A 7,759-nucleotide genomic window follows, 5' to 3' on the forward strand; every position below is an offset into this window, starting at 1 on the left:
TGTTTTTGACTGATAAGCTACATTCAGGTTGGAGTCACAAGGAAAGAGTTGATAGATGTTGCAATTGGTATTGGAGGGAACTTTTTAGGACCTCTGTTTGTGCACACGGCTATTCAAACAGGTTGGAATATGTAGGCTCATTATGTTTACTTTTTTTATATGTTTTAAATGAGGCTTTGTCGTAGCTTCCGTTACATATCTCACTTCTCTGAATACTTTGATATGATGCACACATAGAACCTGAAGTTGCTAAATGTGCACAAGCACATTAGCTACGTTTGTAAGTATTAGAGCAAGAGCGCAATCTACCAAATATAATGGTGTTGTGCAACACAAAAGAACCTTCAATGTGTCATGATGATGGTGCTATAAAGAACATGAGTGTGAAGCACCAAAGGAGCATTGGAATTTGCCTTGAACGAGTCAAGGCTCAAAGGGAGGGCTTGCTCGAGTGAGGCAGCAGCTAAACAAGAAGATCAGAAGCAGCGGAAGACCCGCTCGACTGGTCGAGCAGGCTGGCTCGGTCGAGCAGTGTACAGGCCCCGATCTGCGACATTCTGTTTTGTGGGCTGTTTTCTTTAGGGCTTTAAGGGTTTGGTCCTAGGGCTTCTAATATTTACTAGGCTATACAAGGGAGTCTTAGAACATCACTAGACGCATGAGAAGAGGCAAATACATTAGAAAAATTAGGGCATTAGCCATTAGAGTGTTTTCTTTGTATTAATGCCATTTGTGGAGTTTCACCATTAAAGGTGAAACCTTTATGATCAAGAGTAAGCTTTTGACTATTGTAAGTTGAGTCATTAGTGTAATTGAGATTATATTAATGATAAGATACTTTATTTGAGGGGGAGATATCCATTGATACCTCATAAACACATTATGTTAATTGTTTATGGTTCTTATGTTTATGCTCTGTTTTTCACTCATCTTCTACGTCCTATTCTAACATTGTTGGGTACGAGCCATTCTCTTTCAGTAAGTTAGACCTTTATGGTCATTACATCTACTGGCTTAAGAATCAATCATTTACTTCACGCATTTTAATAGGATTCACCAATGAGTATGATGATCATTTTTTCGTCTTTTAATTTTACTGAATTTTGTTGTTCTTTGGCTTTCAGAGAAGGAGCAATTGTGTCTATATAGACAGCCAAATGAACACATGGGAAGTTGGTCTACCCGTTGAACAGGTACCTGTGGATCATCCTGAGCCCACACTAGGAATTAACTTTGCTAGGGATGACATGGTGGAAAAAGATTGGCTATCATTGATTGCACTTCACTGTGATTTGTGCCTAATTTCTATAGCATTTAACTTTGGTGCTCGTTTTAGGATTAACAAAATTGACAGTTAATTTCCTAAATGGTCTGAAATGTAAGGTATTGAGCTTTTAACTTCTAACAATTCATCATCAAAAACTACAGAAAATACTCTGCATTTAGAGAAAGAATAAAAAACAGTACCAAAAATAGAAATGGAAGCTTCTGCTTTCTATCTAGGCATTTTGTATGTTCATGGTTTGTTTCTTAATTGGTGAATATGTTGATTCTAGGGTTAGTTTGTTGAAAATACTTCAGTTTCGAAATTTTTGGTAGGTCATTTGTTGAAATTCCAAGGGTTCATTTTCTAGGGTTAATTTTTTTAAGAATAATGGAATTTATGGTTTAAATTTTTTGCTGTTTTTGCAAAATTATTTTACATTTTTTATGTGATGTTTATTGGGTTATTCTTGGAACGATTGAAATTTGTTGTTTAAGAAATTGAATTTAAGGCTTTTTTGTGTGTAATTTACTATTGAGTGATTTTGTTGAAAAAATTATGAGTTTGGTAGATTTTCTTTGGATTACACCATCATCGCTGCACTCTAATTACTCAAAAATATGCCGAGTCTTTTTGTTTCATTATAGTATACTCTAATCAAATTGTCCGTAAATTTTTGACACTGATTAAAATGAAGGACATGGGCGACTTTCTGAATGAGGTGGTCACCACGATGAACGAACACTTTTGGATGAAGAAGAAGCAGAAACAGCCAGCAACTCGTGCTTACATGAAATAATTCCTCCAACACTTTATTTTTCTAGGTATTTTATTAGGTTTGCAGTTTAAATTGGTTTTACTTGTTTGAATCAGAGTAACGGATACAACACAAGTTGCTTGACAATTTTTACAATTTAACGTCATATATGATTTATTGGTTTTTTTAGAACATGCTCTTACATATAATTAGGTGGGACTATTTTGTAAATTATATTTTTAGTTCTTGTTGTAATTTGGCTTGATTAATGTTACTAAGTTTTGATTATCTTGTAGCTTTGAGTTATTTTAGATTATTGTTAATATTTATATTTGACTTTATGAAAAATTATTTCTTCATTCAGGAAAATGGATATAGAAAGACCATACCTTATTGGCTTTCAAAATGTGATGTGTTGAATATATCAAATACTCACTATCAGTATATGCAGCATAATAGTTCATAAAATGACATTTATCAGCAAGAGTGCAAGGGGAAGAAGCAGCAGCTGGATCAAGAAGAAGCAAAATATGATAAGCAAGTCACGTGTGCAGGCATTTCCAGATCAGCATCTAATAAGGCTATGTATTATTTAGCTGAGTTAGTTATTAGGGAACTATTAAGATAGGTTCTTTGGTGGTTATGGGTTTGTTATAACTGCTTCTTTTATTTTTGTTTGATTTTTTTTTTTTTTTTAGCTTCTTTGCTCTCTTATAAAGAGACCTGTAATCCTCTCATTTGTACTTCTTCTGATTTTGTGATCAATAAGATTTTCTTCTTTTTCGTTTGGCTACAATTTCTAACATGGTACCAGAGCCAATCAGCTTTTGAATCATTCGATCCATCTTGAGATTAAAGAAAGGAGAACAGAAGAACAATTCAATTCTATATCGTTCATTTGTGCACATATTCTGTTCTTCTGTGCACATCTTCCCTTCTGTTTTCTTCATTGTTTGCACAATGATCAAGGATCAATAATCATTAAAGAATGAACGATGAAGAACGAACAACGATCAATGATCAAAGAAGAATGAACGATGAAGAATGAACAAGAATCAATGAACAATGAAGAATGAACGATGAAGAATGACCAAGAATCAATAATGGTCAATGAACAATAAACGATGAACAATGAACAAGGATTAATGATCAATGAAGAATGAACAAGGATCAATGACGAATGAAAAATGAACGATGAAGAATGAACAAGGATCAATGATAAATAATGAATAAATGATTAAGCATGAACAAGGATCAATGATCAATGAAGAATGAACTATGACGAATGAACCAGGATCAATGATCAATTAAGAATAAACGATAAAGAATGAACAAGGATCAATGATCAATGAAGAATGAACGATGAAGAATGAACAACGATCAATGATCAATGAACAATAAACGATGAACAATGAACAAGGATTATTGATCAATGAACAATGAACGATGAAGAATGAACAAGGATCAATGATCAATAATGAAAGAGCGATGAAGAATGAACAAGGGTCAACGATCAATGAAGAATGAACGATGAAGAATGAACAAGGATCAATGATCAATGAAGAATGAACGATGAAGAATTAACAAGGATCAATCATCAATGAACAATAAATGATGAACAATGATCAAAGATTAATGATCAATGAAGAATGAAAGATGAAAAATGGACAAGGATCAATGATAAATGAAGAATGAACAAGAATCAATGATCAATGAAAAAACAACGATGAAGAATTAACATGGATCAATGATCAATGAAGAATGAAAAATGAAAAATGAACAAAGATCAACGATCATTAAACAATGAACGATGAACAATGAACAAGGATCAATGATCGATGAAGAATGAACGATGAAGAATGAATAAGGATCAATGATCAATGAAAAATGAACGAATAAGAATGAAAAAGCATCAATGATCAAGAAAGAATGAACGATGAAGAATGAACAAAGATCAATGATCAATGAACAATGAACGATGAAAAATGAACAAGGATTAGTGATCTATGATTAATAAACGATGAACAATGAACAAGGATCAATGATCATTGAAGAATGAACGATGAAGAATAAACAAAGATTAATGATCAATGAATAATGAACGATAAAGATTGAACAATGAAGAATGAACAAGGATCAATGATCAATAATGAATGAACGATGAAGAATGAACATGGATCAATGATCAATGAAGAATGAAAGATGAAGAATGAACAAGGATCAATGATGAATGAACAATGAACGATGAAGAATGAACATGGATCAATGATCAATAAAGAATGAACGATGAAAAATGAACAAGGATCAATGATGAATGAACAATAAATGATAAACAATGAACATGGATTAATGATTAAAGAACGATGAAGAATGAACGATGACCAAGGATCAATGATCATTGAAGAATGAATGATGAAGAATAAACAAGGATCAATGACCAATGAACAATGAACGATGAACAATGAACAAGGATCAATGATCATTAAAGAATGAATGATGAGGAATGAACAAGGATCAATGATCAATAAAGAATGAACGAAGAAGAATGAACGAGGATTAATGATCAATGAAGAATGAATGATGAAGTATGAACAACGATAATTGTTAAATGAAGAATGAACGATGAACAATGAACAAGGATTAATGATCAATGAATAATGAACGATGAAGAATGAACAAGGATTAATGATCATTTAACAATGAATAATGAAGAATGAACAAGGAGTAATGATCAATGAACAATAAACGATGAAGAATGAACAAGGATCAATGATCATTGAAGAATAAACGATGAAGAATGAACAAGGATCAATAAAGAATGAACGATGAAGAATGAACGATGAACAATCATCAATGATCATTGAAGAATGAATGATGAAGAATGAACAAGGATCAATGATCAACTAACAATGAATGATGAACAATGAAAAAGGATCAATGATCAATGAAGAATGAATGATGAAGAATGAACAAGGATTAATGATCAATGAAGAATGAATGATGAAGAATGAACAAGGATCAATAATGAATAAACGATGAAGAATGACAAGGATCAATGATCAATGAACAATAAATGATGAACAATGAACAAGGATTAATGATAAATGAAGAGTGAACGATGAACAAGGATCAATGATCATTGAAGAATGAACGATGAAGAATGAACAAGGATCAATGATCAATGAACAATAAATATTGAACAATGAACAAGGTTCAATGATCAATGAAGTGTGAAGGATGAAGAATGAACAAGGATCAATGATCAATGAACAATGAACGATGAAGAATGAACATGGATCAATGATCAATAAAGAATGAACGATTAAGAATGAACAAGGATCAATGTTCAATGAACAATAAATGATTAACAATGAACAAAGATTAATGATAAATTAACAATCACGAATGAATGATGAACAAGGATCAATCATTGATGAATGAACAATGAAAAATGAACAAGGATCAATGATCAATGAACAATTAACGATGCACAATGAACAAGGGTTAATGATAAATGAAGAATGAAATATGAAGCATGAACAAGGATTAATGCTCAATGAAGAATGAACGATGAAGAATGAACAAGGTAATGCTCAATTAATAATGAACAAGGATCAATGATCAATGAAGAATTAACGAAGAAGAATGAACAAGGATCAATGATAATTAAACAATAATCGATGAACAATGAACAAGGATTTATGTTCAATGAACAAGGAACGATGAAGAATAAACAAGGATTAAGGATTAATGAACAATGAAGAATAAAGAATGAACGATGAACAATCATCAATGATTATTGAAGAATGAACGATGAAGAATGAACAAGGATCAATGATCAACTAACAATGAATGACAAACAATGAAAAAGGATTTATGATCAATGAAGAATGAATGATGAATAATGAACAAGGATCAATGATCAATGAAGAATGAACGATGAAGAATGAACAAGGATTAATAATCATTGAAGAATGAACAAGGATCAATGATCAATGAAGAATGATCGATGAAGATTGAACAAGTATCAATAATCAATGAAAAATGAACAAGGATCAATGATCAATGAAGAATGAACGATGAAGAATGAACAAGAATCAATGATCAGTGAAAAATGAACGATGAAGAATGAACAAGGATCAATGATCAACGAAGAAAGGACGATGAGAAATGAACAAGGATCAATGATAAAGGAAGAATGAACGATCAAGAATGAATAAGGATTAATGATCAATGAACAATAAACAATGAACAATGAACAAGGATTAATGATCAATGAACAATGAACCATGAAGAATGAACAAGGATCAATGATCATTGAAGAATGAACGATGAAGAATGAATAAGCATCAATGGTCAATGAACAATAAACGATGAACAATGAACAAGGATTAATGATCAATGAAGAATGAACAAGGATCAATTATCAATGAAGAATGAATGATGAAGGATGAACAAGGATCAATGATCAATGAACAATGAACGATAAACCATGAACAAGGATCAATGATCATAGAAGAATGAATGATTAAGAATGAACAAGTTTCAATGATCAATAAAGAATGAACGAAGAAGAATGAACGAGGATCAATGATCAATGAAGAATGAATGATGAAGAATAAACAATGATAAATGATAAATGAAGAATGAACGATGAAGAATGAAAAGGGCTTAATTGAAACAGTCGTATTATTAGAAGATTTTATTAGTCGTTTTTAGCGCCTAATTTTCTTATATATTTGTTCGTTACTAATTATAATTTAATTAGTGATGGTTGTAATTTGAAAAATCTCTACAATGATTAGAAACTTGTTAATTTGTATTGTGGTTTTGTATCGTAACAAGTAACGTAAACTTTGGAGGTAAAACTTAAAGTTGAGCAACTACTCATAACGGTTCGAGAAAATTTTAATTATTACCCAAACATATTATGTAACTATGATGGGAGTAAATTAAATATTTCACACATATACAAGTGATTTTTAAACATGAAGTACAAGTTACATATCTTGTTACATGTACAACAATTTTTACCCAAACCTTAAACTATCTTAGATAAACCTTTCCTACACTATAATAGATCAAATGATGGACAAAAATCACCAAAAAAACAACCCCAATCAGCCATGCTAAAGTTGTTCTACTCCCCCTTTATAGCCCTTTGTATATATACTTACATACACAAGCTAAAAACTCTACCCAAGAACCCCTTTTGTTTTACCCAAAGGTTGTGCAGCATTACAAGTATGCAAGAGGCAAATATTTCAAGCAAAAACCACCAAGTATAAAGTAAGTTATGTTCATTTCTTTATTCCACTAGTTTTTGTTAAAACTTTTTCATGTAAAACATTTTTTTTACATGAATCTTTCTATTAACTAAGATCATTATAAAATGAGTATTTTATCTCTAAACTAAGAAAATCATCACTTATAAATCTATAAAAAAATCGGCCATAATAGAAAATAAGAAGATGTATTTCCACAAATATATAAATTTTGTTACTTGAAGGATTCAAATAAAATTATGGGACTTAACTAAGTATGTTGTTCAACTTAATAAGTATACTCCAAATATGTTAAAATCATCACAAGTATTAGTCTAACAACTCTAACTAGGAAAAGTTAAGTGCATGTTAGAAATTCAAAATTATTATTGATTTTTTGATGAATGCAATATGTTTAGTTGAAGAGTTGGAGATGAGACTTGAAGGGCAAGGACCCGAAGTTAGAACCACTTC

The sequence above is a fragment of the Amaranthus tricolor genome, chromosome 6 (genome assembly GCF_026212465.1).
Source record: "Amaranthus tricolor cultivar Red isolate AtriRed21 chromosome 6, ASM2621246v1, whole genome shotgun sequence".
In the NCBI taxonomy this organism is placed as follows: Eukaryota; Viridiplantae; Streptophyta; class Magnoliopsida; order Caryophyllales; family Amaranthaceae; genus Amaranthus; species Amaranthus tricolor.